Source organism: Ornithodoros turicata, chromosome 9, assembly GCF_037126465.1.
Source record: "Ornithodoros turicata isolate Travis chromosome 9, ASM3712646v1, whole genome shotgun sequence".
Lineage (NCBI taxonomy): Eukaryota > Metazoa > Arthropoda > Arachnida > Ixodida > Argasidae > Ornithodoros > Ornithodoros turicata.
Window position 1 is genome coordinate 2,813,971 of NC_088209.1, and position 17,089 is coordinate 2,831,059.

Genomic DNA, 17,089 nt, shown 5'->3' on the forward strand with positions numbered 1-17,089 from the left:
GTGTGGGATGTTAGTATACAGTGATGTCACATCCAGCGTGGCTAGTATTGTGTCCCTACCAAATGTACGAGTGTTGTTTATATCTCTGATTATTCTGAGGAGGTGGGGTGTGTCTTGTACATGCGATGGCAGTGTTGTCGGAATATGGTTTAAATAGTGGTCCAGGAATTTCGAGAGTCTTTCTGTTGGTGTGTTGTTATTAGATACAATTGGCCTGCCGGGGATGTCAGCCGTATAGAGCTCGTTGGCGTGTACCTTGTGGATTTTGGGCAATAAATAGAAACGACCTGCGCCTGTGTGTGATGGGGTGAGATATCTGAGGTCATCACGTGTGATGAGCTTTCGTTCGTGGAGGTCCTGTATGGTATGGGTTATTAGCGCCGTGTATTCCTTTGTTGCATCATGGTCCAGTTTGAGGTAGTGTTGCGTATTGTTGAGTTGCCTATGAGCTTCAGAAATATATTTATCTGTGGGCCAGATGACGATACTCCCACCCTTATCTGCGGGCTTGATAATGATATCATCTCTGTCAGCTAGCGCTTTGATGATGTCACGCTGTGTTTTAGTGAGGTTGTGACCACGCGAGCTTTGGGAAATACCGCGAAGGATGTCGTTGCTTACTTGTTTAATGTACAGGTCTAATGCGGGTTCTCGGCCGTGATTTGGTGTCCAGGTTGATGGTAGTCGGAGGTCGTTGTTGTTTTCTTGTGTTGTATGAGCGAAGAATTCTCTAAGGCGTAGCCGTCTCGCAAAGTCTGATATGTCTTTGTGGATTTCGTATTCGTTAACAGAATTGAGTGTAGGGCAGAATGTTAACCCCCTAGAGAGGACTTGTAGTTCGTCGCTGGTTAGTGAGCGTGATATATCTATTACGGTGCTTGCGTCAGCGTTTTCTCGGGGTGGCTCAGCGATGTTGCGGAGAGTTATGGTTGTGGTGCTGGAAATGATTTGTTCGGCTGCTGCGTGTGGCGTGTTAGTGGGTCCGGTATCCGTGTCGTTGTTGGAATTAGGTTTTCCGAGTTTTGAGTGTTCCTTGTTAACTAGCTCGCGGTTGAGTTGTTGAATGTGTAGTTCGAGAGTGTTTGCCTCCGCGTCGGTGAGATTGATATTGTTCATATGGGCCTGGATCGTAGCGAGTTGCGCGTGGCACTGTTTCTTTAAGATTTCAAGAAATGTACGGGCTGTGTTGTTAAGGGCTGATGCCCACTCTAGCTCTAGTTCAGGTGTCAGTTTTCCTAATGCAGGAACTGTTTTAGGGGTGAGGCCTTTAGGTACTGTGTTGTGAGCCAGGTGGTGGGTGTAGATCCGTAGATGGTGTAGGTATCGGCTACGTTTCTCCATGAGTTTTCGCATTCGTAGAAAGTTCGTTGACTGCATGGTAGGCTGGTGATTAGATAGTCAACGGTGTTTTCTGCGTGATGTGCGCGTGCGTCGTGTCTGTGGGGTCGGTGGCTGGGGAGTCAGTGGCTGTGGAGACTCGCTGTGTTCCTCGATGTCATCTGTCTGTGTTTGCGTGCTTGTGGTTTTCCGTGTCACAGTTTGCGTGAACTTTGTGTGTGTGCGGGTTGTGTTTGGAATGTTGTCGTTTCCCGTGTGTGTATGCGTGGGTGCAGTGGTCGTTGTGGTCCCCTTTGATGCCATCGTGTGTTCTGGCGTGTTTGCGGTGCTGGCACTTAGAGTGTGAGCTGGTTGAGGATGTTGTATTTGGATACATGGTACCTGGATATGGTACCTGGATACATGGATACCTGGTTTGGATACAGTTGTTCTTGAGTGATCATTATCAATTTGTACGCGCCAACAACTCAGATTCCGAACTAATTCCTGTGGTGTCCGGAATCAGTATAAGGCACTTTACTTTTTCTTATTTATAGTAGCGGTCTACCGAAACATTTAAGAAATATTCGAAATATCTTTAAGTTTCCATGATTGGGAAGGTTTAGATGGGTTGGCTCTGCTCAAGTGATGTGTAGCTGGTTAAAGTCCACCATAGTTAATGGTATATTCACAGTTATATTTACAGTTAGCCAGCCATACATCATGATAGTATCGGTAGTTTGAAAAACTATGGCGATGCCATCGACATTCCGATTCACTATATAGTATGCCCCAGGACAAGACGAGGAGGTTGGATGTAAACGCATTGATTTATATGGAACCTGCTATACGATGCATAATATCTCTACTGCTGAGCCACCCGCGGAAGAAGACGCATTGAATGGTCTCGTGCACGTGTGCACGCAATTAATTCGGTTCTTCAGAAGCCAGTTGTTTAGAAGTCTGTCTGCCGTTTGATTCTTCATTTGCAAAAGCAAAATGGGTAAGTGTTCACGTGAACTCAAGCGAACTTCAATAGCTTAGAAACAGCGCCTCTGAGGTCCGCTACTTAGAGAAGGCTCACAACTACGTCCGTATACCGTTACTTCTCACAATGATGTCAGGTCGTACGATGCGCTGACGTTGCGTTTTCAACACTTTTACTAAATCTCGACAACACTAGCGACGAGCAATCCGTGGGCTTAAAATTTCGTCACGGCCTCCAAAAATTTGTTTCATTTTTTCCTTTTTTTTTTTTTGTCGTCATTTAGACCTCCCTTCCGCAAACATTTCTTGTGTCCGACCAATCTGTGTAGCTTATGACAATGTACAAGGTGGGTGTGTTTGATTGCGCCTTCGCATAAACAGTTTCGCAAGGGCTTGGCTATGTTCACAGCAGTCCTGACATATCTAACACTGTAAAATTGTGAGCACCCTTCTCGGTGCAAATGGCGTGTAATTTGGGCCTTAATCGTTTTGCACACCCCTGTTACACCCTTCTGGGCAAAAGAAAAGTTTGCATGGGGGCATTATATGGGTGTAATTACGGAGCCTGATCGTGAGTGGGTATCTGTGGCAACTGGCTTGAAAAGGGTGTAGCTGAGGAAACTGTTTAACATTGTCCTGGAATATGAATGCCGTGTACGCTGAGTCTAAATTTTCCCTCATACCAAAACCAGTAAGAAACACAGACGTTATCTTGATGGTGAGTTGACGCACCAAGGAGTTCCTCACCGCAGTGTTCTTTTGTGGATGTAATCAAATTAAACATAGACATCTCACCCTTCGTTTTGACTGGAAGGCGAGGAGGGATATCAAACTTGCAGACGCGCGCAAGACCAGCAACTTACATAGTGTCTGTTTTCTCTTAGAAAGGAAATGCCATTCTAAGCGAACTTTTGGTTAGTTATACCATTTATGCGATGTTTCCAATTTATAACTAATTTTAAGCGCGTACATCCTTATCTGCATACCAGACATGCATATTAATCTGCATATTAATCCAATAAGGCACCGGTGCTGAATTGCAATTGGGAAAATTTGTCTACAATGCGTTACATTTTCATGTTATGCATTTACTTGCTTTGGTATGCATGATACACTCTCTATGGAAACAAAGCTGCACACGTAACGCCATTGTTTAAGTGTTGATTTACACCGAAAATAGAATCAGTTACGGTACCACTTAATTACACCCCTGATGGTGTCAAATTAGCACCTCTCTTGGAGGACGTACTTCTATCCTCTCATCGCTCATACCTGTAGCTTTTAACTACTACACACTCTCTCTCTCACGTCATCATCATCTCTCACATACTCACCGTAGTTTTGGCGTTCTATGGCCTTTGTTGCCTCTGTGCCATTAAACCCATAATCTCTTTCTCCTCTCTCACTTCCATCTGAAGGTGCTGATCTACACCAAAAACGTACGGTATCATCCAATTACACCCTAGAAGGTGTATAAAATTTTAGAGTAAACAACTACGTGTTTCTTTTCACGTAATGGGGACTGTGTTGATATGCTCCGCCTCACACCACCGTTGCCTAATCAGATTCGGACTTTTTGTTCCTTATTCCGACGCTGTAAGTTCAAGTTCACATTCCTGAGACAGTTTAGGGAAGTTGCTAAGTCAGTTTTCACTGTGTTGCGTTAGGCTTGGGAGTGAGAGAAGGGCCCGTAAAAGCACAAATAATCTTCATGGGTTCTCTACTGGCGCTTGTTGCGGCGGAAAAATTTCGAAAATGCTCTCCAGATTTCTGCTTTAATTAGTGCAATTCAAATGCCGGTCGGTGCAAAGAGCGAATTGTCCTAGTTTGAGTTATAGTCAAGTAGTTGTGCCGAGTTTTATCGTACAGATACGTCGTTATTCCTACTGATCCTTACAAGAAGCAGATCCAGTCCCAGTTACTATTTTTTAAAAACATATTTACTCCAGGCCGCCCGGTTGGCGTAGTGGTAAAAATTGCTGGTGATGTGATTATACAGTATTTACTCGTGTAATTGACGCACTCTAGTTTGTGGAAGAACGTATAGCACCACAGAGGGGATACGCTTGTTACGCGACGAAATTTCTGAGGCATTCGTTCTGTAAGGTGTCGTGGTTGTCATGGGGTGTACGTGCTGAACTTGGGTGCGTGAAAAACGCGGAGGAAAAGTAAGTGCGCGCCAAACTTGGGGATTGGGCTAATTACGCGAATAAAAATTGTTCATCAGCGCAATGTCTTGGGTAAAAGCGAAAACGCCAAAACGGCTGCAGTCTGACGTAAGACTTCTGCCGGTAAGAAAGCCCTAAAAGGACATCTACCGAGTCCCTTTATGGGAGGCCTACCGAGTCACTGCGTTATTAGACATGTATCCGACAGTAAGTTACTTCATTGTAGATGTCATTATTTATTATTGCCTCGTTCTTCGGAGGACCAGTATAGAGGAACCACGTGAGGAAGCCATGTACGTAAAATATGGTCCAGCGTCGGACTGTTTGAGATGAATGTGGATAATGAACGACGTTCCTATACATTCGGTGTCTGTTTTATTGCGAGGCAAGCACGAGCTGTCTCGCCTTGGCGGACGTGCATGCGATCAAGATAAAAATAAGGACTGTTTTGAGGCATGATAAGATGTACTCAGCAAGTTTTTGCCTGGTAACGGTGGCTCGACATCTTTCCTGAACAGAAACCGTTACTGATACTGATGTTACATCAGCGAAAGGACTGTCTATCGAATTCAACCAGAAATAATTGGCGCAGTGACTGTGAGCATTATACAACATGTAAAATAACGTTCTTTTAGCTTTCATTGTGGTCCAGTATGTTGCTCTAAACGCTGCACATAGAGCAGACAACCTAGTGAGCGCAGAAGCATTGGTCATTGTAATCATATCGTGTGCGTGCAAAGAAATCAGATCGAACGCATTGATTCGACGGATCGACGAACGAATGCTTAAGATATGATTACAGGCATGCGTTCAAAGTTAAAATAATAAGACCACCATTGTTGAGCTACCCAGGTAACAATTTAGAGGGCGTCGCCCAACACTTGGGGTTGTATATAGAGGGTCTGTATATTAAATGACTGCATATTTGTCGTTCGCTGCAATGTATTTATGGTATCTGTACCGCCAATGTCAGCCCGAAAAGACAACTGCGCGCAAAATTGATAACATTTCTTGGCTGACCTCTTTTGCAGCTGATATGTCGAGCATGTCAAGCATGTCAAGCATGTCAAGCATGTCGGAGATGTCCGGCATGAGCGGTAAGTCAGCTGAAGTATTTCTAGCTCATTGCGAATTTGATGGCTAGTCACGTGAGACGTTCGCAAAGAGCGTCACGCACAGTGTGGGAACACTGACTGTCTACTCCCTGTGGAAACTGTTGCTGACCAGCAAAATGTGGCTCCCTATGTTGGACGCACAATAGTGGCTCTACAGGGGAGGGGGGGGGGGGAGGATGCGAGCAGTGAAACGGTTACCGGTCACACCATGGATTCGCACAGTTGCATCCTTATTAGCAAGCGGTAGTATACCGCTGATAACGTGGCCGTTAATTTAGCGTGCCTAGTGGAACCAATGACAGAGCTGGATGGTTGCGGTCCGCGCCGGGAACGTGGACGCCCAGTCGGTAATTAGTTTACTGGAGCGCGAGGCTTTCAGAAATACCAAAGTTATAGGACAACCGACCTGCGTTCCGTAGCAGAAAGTTGTGACTTTGGGCAACGCAAAGGGGCATAGCCCTGCGCACGACGACACCGTACCGTCTGGAAGGAAATGGGTTGGCTGAACGAGCGATACGCAACATAAAATTCTACATGACCGTCTACCCTGGTCACCGAGGAGGTTGGAAGGGTGCGTTAGAAGGAGCCGTGCACCACCATAAGAGGTCACACACCGCAGCATTAGGTTGTAGTCTCCACTACGCGGTTCATCGAGCTGCGCCGACGCTCAGGGCCTACCAGGAGTTGGGAATTGCAGACAAGATCCAGCATAGAGAATGTTCACTGACAACTGAGATGGAGGCAGAATACAGGCGACGCACGAAGAGAAACTTCGACCGACTTCACAACAACTTGCTGCCGAAGCTGAAAGTAGACGACATGATACTCGTTCGGTATGGTTTGAGGGGCAGCCGAAACCCGTTCAAGGGTCCGTACCCCGTCAAGAAACTGAAGGTCACCACCTATACTGGACCAAACGTACCAAAAGAGCATCAGCGGAAAACATCATACCCTACCATCCATGAAGGGATGTGAGCGACAAAGAGGATGCGCAAGATCAATAAACGGTCCATCCAAGGAAACGGTTGTCCGGGTCTCTATACGGTAATCAGGCATGCTACATCTTTGTGTCCACCGGGCCGTATAACTTAAAGGTGAGCTATGCCGATATCCCAAATAGTCGAAACGGTTGAGATATTCTGAAATCCCACATCCAGCTCTCCCCAAAATGCACCTTCATTCTCTCAGTTCGGTACGGTACGACGTGAAAAAAAATAGATAATTCATTCCGAAACACACATGGGCGCAGCCATTTTTGTGACGTAATGTACCCGAACGGGCATTGTGACGTGTACGCGCCTTCGTACTTGTCAGTGGATTCCAGCTACGGCTTCTCGCGGCTTCACGTATCTGTGCTTGAAGATAGCGGACAGCCGGGTTCCACCGTTCCGCGATAAGTAAACAGTGCAACAGCTGCGAACTCATCCTCTGTACGATGTTGTGACTGGAATTCGTCGTTTGTGTTTTGTGAGCACGTACAACTTATCAAGTCGCATCTGCGTTAGCCCTTCTACAGCGCTTGCCCATTGTAGAGACTGACGTTTCGACAGCTGTTTTAGCAAGAAAATGCCGACAGCGTTTTATTCTTGCAGGAAAAAAATTGTGCTATGTATGTGAGAAACCGCATACTGCTATGGGACAAGTTTTACGTACGATTTATCAATGTGCAACACCGTCTACGATGGTATGTAACGACGAGAGACGTAAAATGAAATACAAATCACATTTTACACTTTTTGTGGGATTCTGTGCATTTTCCAGAAGCTTTCTTTGAATCACACACTCCCATGTCACGCTGCGTTGTGTGGCACGCTACAAACTACTGCATTTTATGTCTAACATCTGGATATGTTTGTAATGAGCATCGTAGCCAAAAACATGCACACGAAAGCTCCAGAAGCCATGTGGTTGCACACTATGCAGACGCAAAAGAAGTACCAGAGCACATATTGCCACTTAGAAATTGTGTTTTTAGAAATGTGGTGTCTGAAGAGTTAGGGCATAGCATAGATCCTAGAAATCAGGTGCACCTTATCCTTCTGTAGAGTGCTGTTTCTATTCATAACTCAGCCCATGGGGTGTAAAAGTGTTAGAGGCAATTATGTGACTTGTCGTCCTGGGTGACATCACTGGCCAGCCTCGGAATTAATTCCGTGCTCATGAATTATTGTACAAATCACTTTGTATTTAATATTGATCACGTAGGACATGATAAGCAATATGTAAATTGGAACCCCGTCTGCAGCATTCTCGATCGCGTCTTACGTTAGAGACACGTTACCAAACCATTTGCAAAGTGCGCTCTTACAGGGGCCGTGTAATATAAAATTTATATAAAATAAAAAAATTTATAAAAAGAATTTATAAAAAAATTAATAAAATGGCTTCTTAGAAGCATGCGTTAGCATACCCATTGCACATGATGCACAATTATATATGCTTGGACATCATCTAATTAATCTTCTGAACCATATGTGTGGCCGCATACGAAGTTTTTTATGCGCATGCTCTACCTTCCTATTCCTACATGTGCACACGAATAACAGTGAATATGTGGCAAGTGGCAAAAAGCAATGCTAGACTCTACCATCTTTGTGCCCCTTTAACTTTTCCACATTTATGTCTGGTTAACAGGGGATATCTCACTAGAAAAGAAGACATTTGTGCATTGTTTGGCGAGCAAATAAATATATTTATTTACATTTTCCATCAATCAACTATGTTGTGACCTGGTGCAAATATTAATGTCAAGGAGGAAAGTACTTACAAATTATTCATATGTACTCAAATGCAGATATGACAATTCTTTTTTTTTTTGTACTTCAGCACAGTACAGTTTCGAAATTAACAAACTGCACAGCATCAGCAGTCTTAAAGTATCTCAAGAGGAGAATCACATAAAGCTCCAATAATAGACTGTGCAAACAAAGCTAAAAACAAAAACAAAGTACTTCAAGAAAAATATGCATAATCGGTTACCGTTGTGATATGTACTACTATATGCACAGTTCATGAATGGAACATGTTACCTCATTGCATTGACTCCATGTGAGCTTTTTAGGTCGCTCTTTTCGTATTTTTCTATGGTGTTTTTTGTTTTCTGCTTTTGCAATAGCAAGCATGGCCATAGTGAAACACAAGCAGCCAAGGACAGGATGAGACATCTACAATGTGACTGCAAGCTCTCAACTGATATATTTATTAGCAGACCCTGGAATATACACATATATGCTGTTAAGCAAATGACAATTTAACCAATAGAATAACAGATAAGAAAAAAGGGTTATATATCTCCCCTTCTCCTCATTCTATTTCACAGGCTGCCCTAGTATCATTCTGAGTGTGCCCCTGCGTCCCCTTTGAGATAACGTATCTCGGACAGAAGCAAATCCAACAGCGAACTGCTTTCACATGCAACTGTCTTGGACTTCTCTAACCACTTGTTATTTAACTGCTGCCTTGAGCTCTGTGTTCTGGAAATTTAGGCAGCATCCAGAGTCCCTGTAATGTGTTGTCATGTTTCTCGAGGGCATCAAAAGTCTGTCCTTGGCTGCCTGTGTTTCACTATGGCTCTCAGATACAAACTACCCCATTTCAACACAGTAGGAAACACAGATTTGTAAATAGCATATGTTGATTGCACTGTACCTACCCTCCATATAAAGGATCATAGTGGATTCTACATCTTGTGCGATAATGTCAGGAACACAAAAAAGCTTGATTTGAAACCACTCTTACGTCGTAGTAATAGTATTTGTGTGAAGCTACGCAATTCCTGTCCTGCAAATAATTTAAACCATATGTTTCATCTGCCAGCGTGATGATCCCCTGAAAAGCAGTTCACACTTGGCCGGAACTACCGGTTCTGAAACCTATCCCTGACATGTGTAGACGTCAGGGAGGAAACCCAAGGGCTGTGGTGAAAAAGACACACACACCGGGTTTGTTCTCACTGTGTATCAGCTGCTCTGGCTACTGAGAAGAATATGTTCCAAATTAATACAACATGGCTTGACATGATACGCCGGCGAAAGCGAACCAATAAATTAGTAGTTAAATGTACAATACATAAACACTTGCCATAACATGACAGTTTCCTTCCTGCATTCATGCGCTACCATTCAACCCACATAAACAGTGCACCGATTTTTTTATAGTATTACACGCTCGTTTGACAAAACTTGGACAAGATCACATAGCACACGATAAAAGTAGAGTGAACATAATGTGCAGAAAAAATGACTAGGAAGCAAGCGAGTTGAAGATGATGCATGATGTAAAACCTCGAGACTTGGGAACACAAAGGGACGTGTTTGTGTCTGTCCCTAGTCTTGGGGTTTTACATCATGCATAATGTGCAGCTTTCCATTCATGCTTAATGGCCGTAGCAGTAATGCATGAAGGCCACTGCTAAGTTGTGTTGAGAAACATCACTTTATGTTTGACATGTCTAAATGAAACGTACCTGACCTGATCCAAATTAACCGTTCTGAGTCTGGAACACACAAAGAGAAAAACTCAACACACGCCACAACATTAACAGATAGGCAAATGAGCTATGGTGAGCTCCACCTTGGGACAAAGTCAGAAGTAATTCACCAAAAGTCAATGAGTGCCTGAAATGTAACATCTCTGACTAGTAGCCAGGACGGTCCACGTTCAGTTCCTGGTGCCAGCACTGACTGGCGTTTTCATGAATCCAGCTAACAGTACCAAAAATGTGCGAAAGACAAATTAACTGAACTAATGTAACATGCCTCCTACAGGGTGTCTCAGATAAATCCCCGGGCTGAATAATTCGGGAACGGCGCCGTCTATCGGGAAACTTCCTTTTTTGTTACCATCTCTGAGATATCGTCCACTAGCCATGCAGTGTGAAATTGATGTGCGCACTTTCATTAATTAGCTAAAAATAAAAATCAATTACCCGGAAATGACAGCTTTCGAAGTACGCGTCCGACGGTACCGCGACATCTACGCCTCAGAGAAAAAAAATCATCGAGTCTAGTCATTTTCGCGAGTAATTAATTAGTTTCGGTTTACGTATTTCCCTCGCGTAGGACCGCAAACACAAGTTCTTTCACATTGTTATCCGCCTCGGAATTAAGTGTTCTTCCGCATGTTTTGCAGCAGGGAGTGCTGATAGAAAAGTAACAGCCGCAGAACCCGCTACGCCAACCTTCCTTCCTGTTTATCTGATTGATGTACAGTCCGCTCTATGGGGCCGTCGTGTAGTCGAGGTAACCCAAGCAGCACAATGTACTCAAAGTCGAGTGCAATAGGGGTGGACGGTATGTGTGTTATCAACGTTCTTTAGCGCTATGAGTCTGTTCAAGGCCTTCCACCTACCCGTCCACCCCTATTGCACTCGACTTTCAGTACATTGTGCTGCTTGGGAACGTGCTTTTGTCGCCAAAACAAAGAATGTACGCACGAAACAAACAAGCAAAACAAAGGAGTGAAGCAGGGATTCTGTTGTTGTCCTGAGCTTTCGTACCATGAAGTAACAAGCCATCTGACCAATTGACCTTCTATTCACTTTCAATCTCGAAGCGGGAGAAATTATGCGTATCATGCCATTTCCTCACTTGGTTTCGGCTCTGTAATGTCATATTCTCTTAATGTCCATAGACGACCATTGGACGATGTATCGACGGTGGTGTGACAGTGCAGAGAGCGATGTGCTCCTTATGCACCGCCACGATGTATTCTTGTGCTTGCAATCGCAATGAAGATTCGTTCTTTACTTATAATGAAGGCAACCTCTTAAGTTCAAACTACAAAATTAGGAAAACACAAATTTGATTGATTGCGGCACAGAAATCACAGGACGTGTTCAAAATACCTTCCTTCCGCGGCAAAGCACATACGGAGCCGCTTTTCACTAGGTCGGGCAAAGACATTTCGTCGAGGTAGTCTTGGACAACGTTCCCGAGCACTTCACCGATGTACCTATGTGAAGTTAGGTGCCCGTCAAAAATGTATGAGCCAATGACGTTGTCACCATGAATGCCACACCGGACATTAAATGACTACTGCCACTGGTACTTAACATGCAGCAGCCAGTACGGGTTAGTAGGATCCCAGTAGTGCCGATTCTGGGTGTTGACATTTGCGTCCCGCCCAGATCGCGATTCTGCCGTAGTCTTCTGCCCGTTCCGCGCAGATGGCTCTCTCGTATGGGGCGTGACGAAATTGCCGTAGATACACTGCACTGTACATATCCACACTTTCTGCAGGGGAATTTAGAGGCCTATTGGGATGGCGGAAGGGGCTCCGGGGGCTCCTCCCCCCCCCCCCAGATATCCTCAAGGGGCTTAAATATTCCCCTGCAGAAAGAGCGCGAGCTATGACGGTTCGCTATGAGCATGACACGTGAATTCGCTTTGTGTATTCCATTTCACGTAAAGGCTCACCGTGCCAGAGCTCGAAACGGGATACAAATCCGCAGTGCATGTAAGAAGCGCCGCATTAACCTGTGCCGAGGACAAAAGCGTCTGCTACTCATTTTCTTTTCTTTATTTAGACTAGCTCGAGTTTGAGGGACGTAGGCATGAATTGAAAGTGCATGGTGGTTGTTTCTCGGCTGGGGGAGGGGGACACCGTTTAGCAGGTACCCAATAAATTCCGTACGTTGTGACGACCCTGGTGAAGTCAAGTTTGTCTTGACAATGATGTGCTGATTTCACTAAGGTGTGCACACAGTGAGACTGGCCTTGATCAACGCGATCTGCCAGCACCTGACTTCGTACGTGGCATTGATAGGGTAGGATAAATCGCACTTTATCGCACATGTGACACTGATATGTCTTCTTGTTTTCATTGAGCGCAACTTCCCAAGTAGCACAATGTACTGAAAGTCGAGTGCAATAGTGGTGGACGGTATGTGTCTTATCAATGTTCTTCAGTTTCACGAGTCTGTTCAAGGCCTTCCACCTACCCGTCCACCCCTATTGCACTCGACTTTCAGTACACTGTGCTGCTTGGGTTTGGTTTGGAGGCAATAAAAACCCCAGAATATTGCGCCATGTCAAATGTCAAGATATGGGTTCCTACGCCAACGAAGAACGAGTGGACATGATCCTGGCCTTCGGGGAATCTCAAAGGAGCGCATCTTTGGCTGCAACAATTTACGCCCAGAGGTTTCCCCAGAAGCGCCACCCGGATCATAACAAAATATTATCCGTCTACAGAAATTTTTCAATCTACGGCACCTTCGTCAAGCCCCACACGAGAGAGCCATCTGGGCGGAACGAGCAGGTCACGTCCAGTGTTCTCGAACATATCCGCGATCATCCACATGCAAGTGTCCGTTCCACAGCAGCTGCCCGTGAAGTGAGCCGAGCGACAACATGGCGCATATTGAAAAAGGCCGGTTGACATCCTTACCATTCCACATACATCAAGGACTCATTCAGGCTGACTACGCCATGCTAGAGGGCGACGAGGACTTTCTATCAAAAGTCATATGGACCAATGAAGCGCGATTTGGGCGCGATGCAAATGTCAACACCCAGAATCGGCACTACTGGGCTTCTACTTACCCGTACTGGCTACTGCCTGGTAAGCACCAGTGGCAGTGGTCATTTAATGTCTGGTGTGGCATTCATGGTGACCGTGTCATTGGCCCATGCTTTTTTGACGCACACCTAACTTCACATAGGTACGTCGGTGAAGTGCTCGGGAACGTTGTCCGTGACTACCTCGACGAAATGCCTTTGTCCGACCGACGCGGCGTCTGGTATCAGCACGACGGCGCCCCAGCTCATGCATCGCGGACGTCCTGCCTATGGTTAGACTCCGTTTTCGGAGACAAGTGGATAGGCGCAACAGGTCCTGTTCCCTGGCCAGCCCGATCCCCTGACCTGACTCCTTTGGACTTTCTTTTGTGGGGATACATAAAGGACAGTGTACGACACCGATCCAGCGATCCGGAAAACTTGAGGCGAAGGATCGAGGAATGCTGCACACAGATAACCGTCGAGCAGCTACGAGAAACCGTGGAATCAATTGAAAAGCGGCTCCGTATGTGCCTTGCCGCGGAAGGAAGGCATTTTGAACACGTCCTGTGATTTCTGTGCCGCAATAAATGAAATTTGTGTTTTCCTAATTTTGTAGTCTGAACGTAGGCGGTTGCCTTCATTATAAGTAAAGAACGAATCTTCATTGCGGTTGCAAGCACAAAAATACATCGTGGCAGTGCATAAGGAGCACATCGCTCTCTGCACTGTCACACCACCGTCGATACATCGTCCAACGGTCGCCTATGGATATTCAGATAATATGGCATTACAGAACCGAAACCAAGTGGGGAAATGGCATGATACGCATAATTTCTCCTGCTTCGAGATTGAAAGTGAATAGAAGGTCAATTGGTCAGAAGGCTTGTTATTTCGTGGTACGAAAGCTCAGGACAACAACAGAATCCCTGCTTCACTCCTTTGTTTTGCTTGTTTGTTTCGTGCGTACATTCTTTGTTTTGGCGATAAAAGCACGTTATCTCGTCTACACGACGGCCCCGTAGAGCGGACTGTATACTCTTAAAAATGAACTTCACCGCATAGCACGCTCCTAGCCAACCATTATCTCGAAAGATATCGTTATCTGCCCTGATTTGTTGAAAACGGGAGGCGTACGCCTACCGTTTTCAACGAATCGGGGCAGATAACGATAATAACGATTCGAGGTAATGGTTGGCTAGGAGCGTGCTATGAAGTGAAGCTCATTTTTAAGAGTGTACATCAATCAGATAAACAGGAAGGAAGGTTGGAGGAGCGGGTTCTGCGGCTGTTACTTTTCTACCAGCACTCCCTGCTGCCAAACATGCGGAAGAACACGTAATTCCGAGGCGGATAGCAATGTGAAAGAACTTGTGTTTGTGGTCCTACGCGAGGAAAATGTGTAAACCGAAACTAATTAATTACTCGTGAAAATGACTAGACCCGATTATCTTTTTCCTCTGAGGGGTGTGTACACAAGATCCCCAATGCTGTAGTAGATGTCGCGGTACTTTGAAAGCTGTCGTTTCCGGGTAATTGATTTTTATTTTTAGCTAATTAATGAAAGTGCGCACATCAATTTCACACTGCATGGCTGGTGGACAATATCTCAGAGATGGTAACGAAAAAGGATGTTTCCCGATAGATGGCAGAGTTCCCAAATTATTCAGCCGGGGGATTTATCTGAGACATTATGTATACCAGACAGTGAAGCTTGTAACACCCCATCCACAGGAACCAGTGTCCAGACAGCAAAAGTGCTTGAACTGGGAGATAGCAGCTAATCGGAACGGCGACCTTTGTTTTCCACCCTGAAAGCACAGGTTGTAACTTTGAGGGCAGATTTAAAAGTGGTGTCAAGATGTCTGCATGCGAGCGCACATGAAAAGTTGAGCATAGATGAATACTCAAATTATAACATCACATTGTCATACCTGTTGGTGGAAGTAGACTGCAACTGACGTGTCAGCAATTTCTTGCACCAGATGCAAGCCAGATCCTGCTTCATTTCCGCCTTCAGCGTGCACCTGTGATAATTCAGAAGTTAGGTTGTCAATACTATTGTGTTGTTAATCGTGGTTATATCGGAGTAGGTGCAGTAGGACGGCTGCACAATCGATTCATTAAGCTTGCTACTTTTTATATCTGAACCTCGACTTACCTTTTTTGCTCTCGTTTTTTTGCCTTGATCCTCCGTGGCACGTTCAAAATGTTTTGCGTCGGGCACCTCAGATTTCCATCAGACGATTTCGTGCCAAATTGCCTGTGGAGTCGCGCGTAACCTATGATAACATTCGCGGGCGAAATCCTTGCAGTGGAAATTAGGTAACTCTTGAATGCTCCGATGAATTGTTCTATCAGCGTAGCACCGTCGCATCTTCGACAACTTCGCCGTGGCATATCACGTATCATATCGCTCCAGCCCATAAAAGGCAAGGTCTGAACAAGGAAGTGCACTTTTCAGACGACGCCGTGCAAAAAAAATATTCACATGCTTTGTTTCCTGCTTAGCAATAACATAACAGCTGTTCGCTTACGTACGATTCACAGAGGAGGAAACGAAAGAAGCCAAGCGGCCAAGCCAAGAGTCGCATGCCAAGCCAAAGACATATAAACCGAGAGCAGTGACGTCGGTGCGCCAGTGCGCAGGGTTTGCCGACGGTCTGACGGGCGGGCTTGAGAACTACAAAAATGTTTCTAAAAAAGCTACGAACAGTTGGACCAGGATATTTCGCACACATATTCAGTCTTCGCTAACGAACACACAGAGAGTATCGCTCAGTTTTGCGGCACTTCAAAATCGGCATATCTGACCTTTAACCGTAAGCTACGCCTTTAACCGTAAGCAAGCCTTTACCCATGCTGCTCTAATTTGTTGCAACAACAACAAAAAAAAAAACTGTAGTAGCAATGGTACTGTGCAACATCGAACTCAATGTAAGGTTACACTACAATGCATCTATATGATCTGCGGTTCCTATGCGGCACTAATTTACATAGTGGGATTCAGAGTGGTGATCAACATTATTGCGTCATGGGCTGAGGCTCGTTGAGCCCTTCAGGTCATATGACTCCGCGTAGTCCGTGTTCGCGTGACAACACAATGCAAGTGAGGTCGCGCTCTGTGATTAACAACTCACATAGGAGTGCCAGGAAATGCAGTGCCAAGGATGCTCCTCAGTAGGTCAGGGGCTTTATATTTGATAGTAACACCTGCCAGTACTAACATTCTATTATATCCATTTCATTTCATGAATACTCTGTGTTATAGGAATTTCCACAACCGGAGGTGCTGAAGAAAGTAAGTACGTCGTATTTGGAGTAGTTTGCAATCATTTCCATCAAGGTGAATTTGAAAACAAAAATATATCGAACGAATTAATTTGGAATCGAGTGGTTTCTAGCGCGGCGTGAAGAGTACTAACTCTTCCCCCGGTTGCTATATTTTTAACGAGCTGTACCGGGACTAGGAATAGAAGGTGCGACGTCCATCGTGTTTTAATATATATTCATCACCGTATCATACCTTCATAACGATGTACTGGGCTAGTGCTAGGTTCCCGCATCATGCCATGCACATACATTTCAGCAATTTCGAGGGTGCAGGCAGGTGTCGAGTTGAGACAAGCGTTAACGAATCCCAAATCAATACACGGACCGAGCAGCCTTACGTCCCGACTAGTGACTAAATAGGGAAGCAGAGTATCACATTCATTTTTCACTCGGCGTCGCCGTTCATTATTCGCGAATCCAATCAAGTCACGTGCTTTCTCCTGCCAGGTAGAGTCACTAAATAAGCTACGCTTCACAGTATCGACACTGAGTTGAAAGGGAGCACCGTCTTGTTTCCGCACCACACCGGTACCATCCCGAATTGAGGATCAAAGACTGCTACCGTAATGCTCCCTATGGGATAGAGAAGCGTGCATGATTTTTGTGCGATAATCCATATGTTGTCAACCAGTATCGTTACTCTGCTCTCTATTTAGGGTCGACCGACCGG

The 17,089-nt window shown here is 45.2% G+C and overlaps 1 long non-coding RNA gene across 1 annotated transcript; it reads left to right on the forward strand.

Moving 5' to 3' along the window:
- The first annotated feature begins 2,216 nt into the window (after positions 1 to 2,216).
- On the forward strand, positions 2,217 to 16,387 carry LOC135369290 (uncharacterized). The gene is made up of 3 exons (XR_010415053.1): positions 2,217 to 2,320; positions 5,504 to 5,569; positions 16,358 to 16,387. It is a non-coding gene; the product is annotated as an uncharacterized LOC135369290 (long non-coding RNA).
- Positions 16,388 to 17,089: the final 702 nt, after the last annotated feature.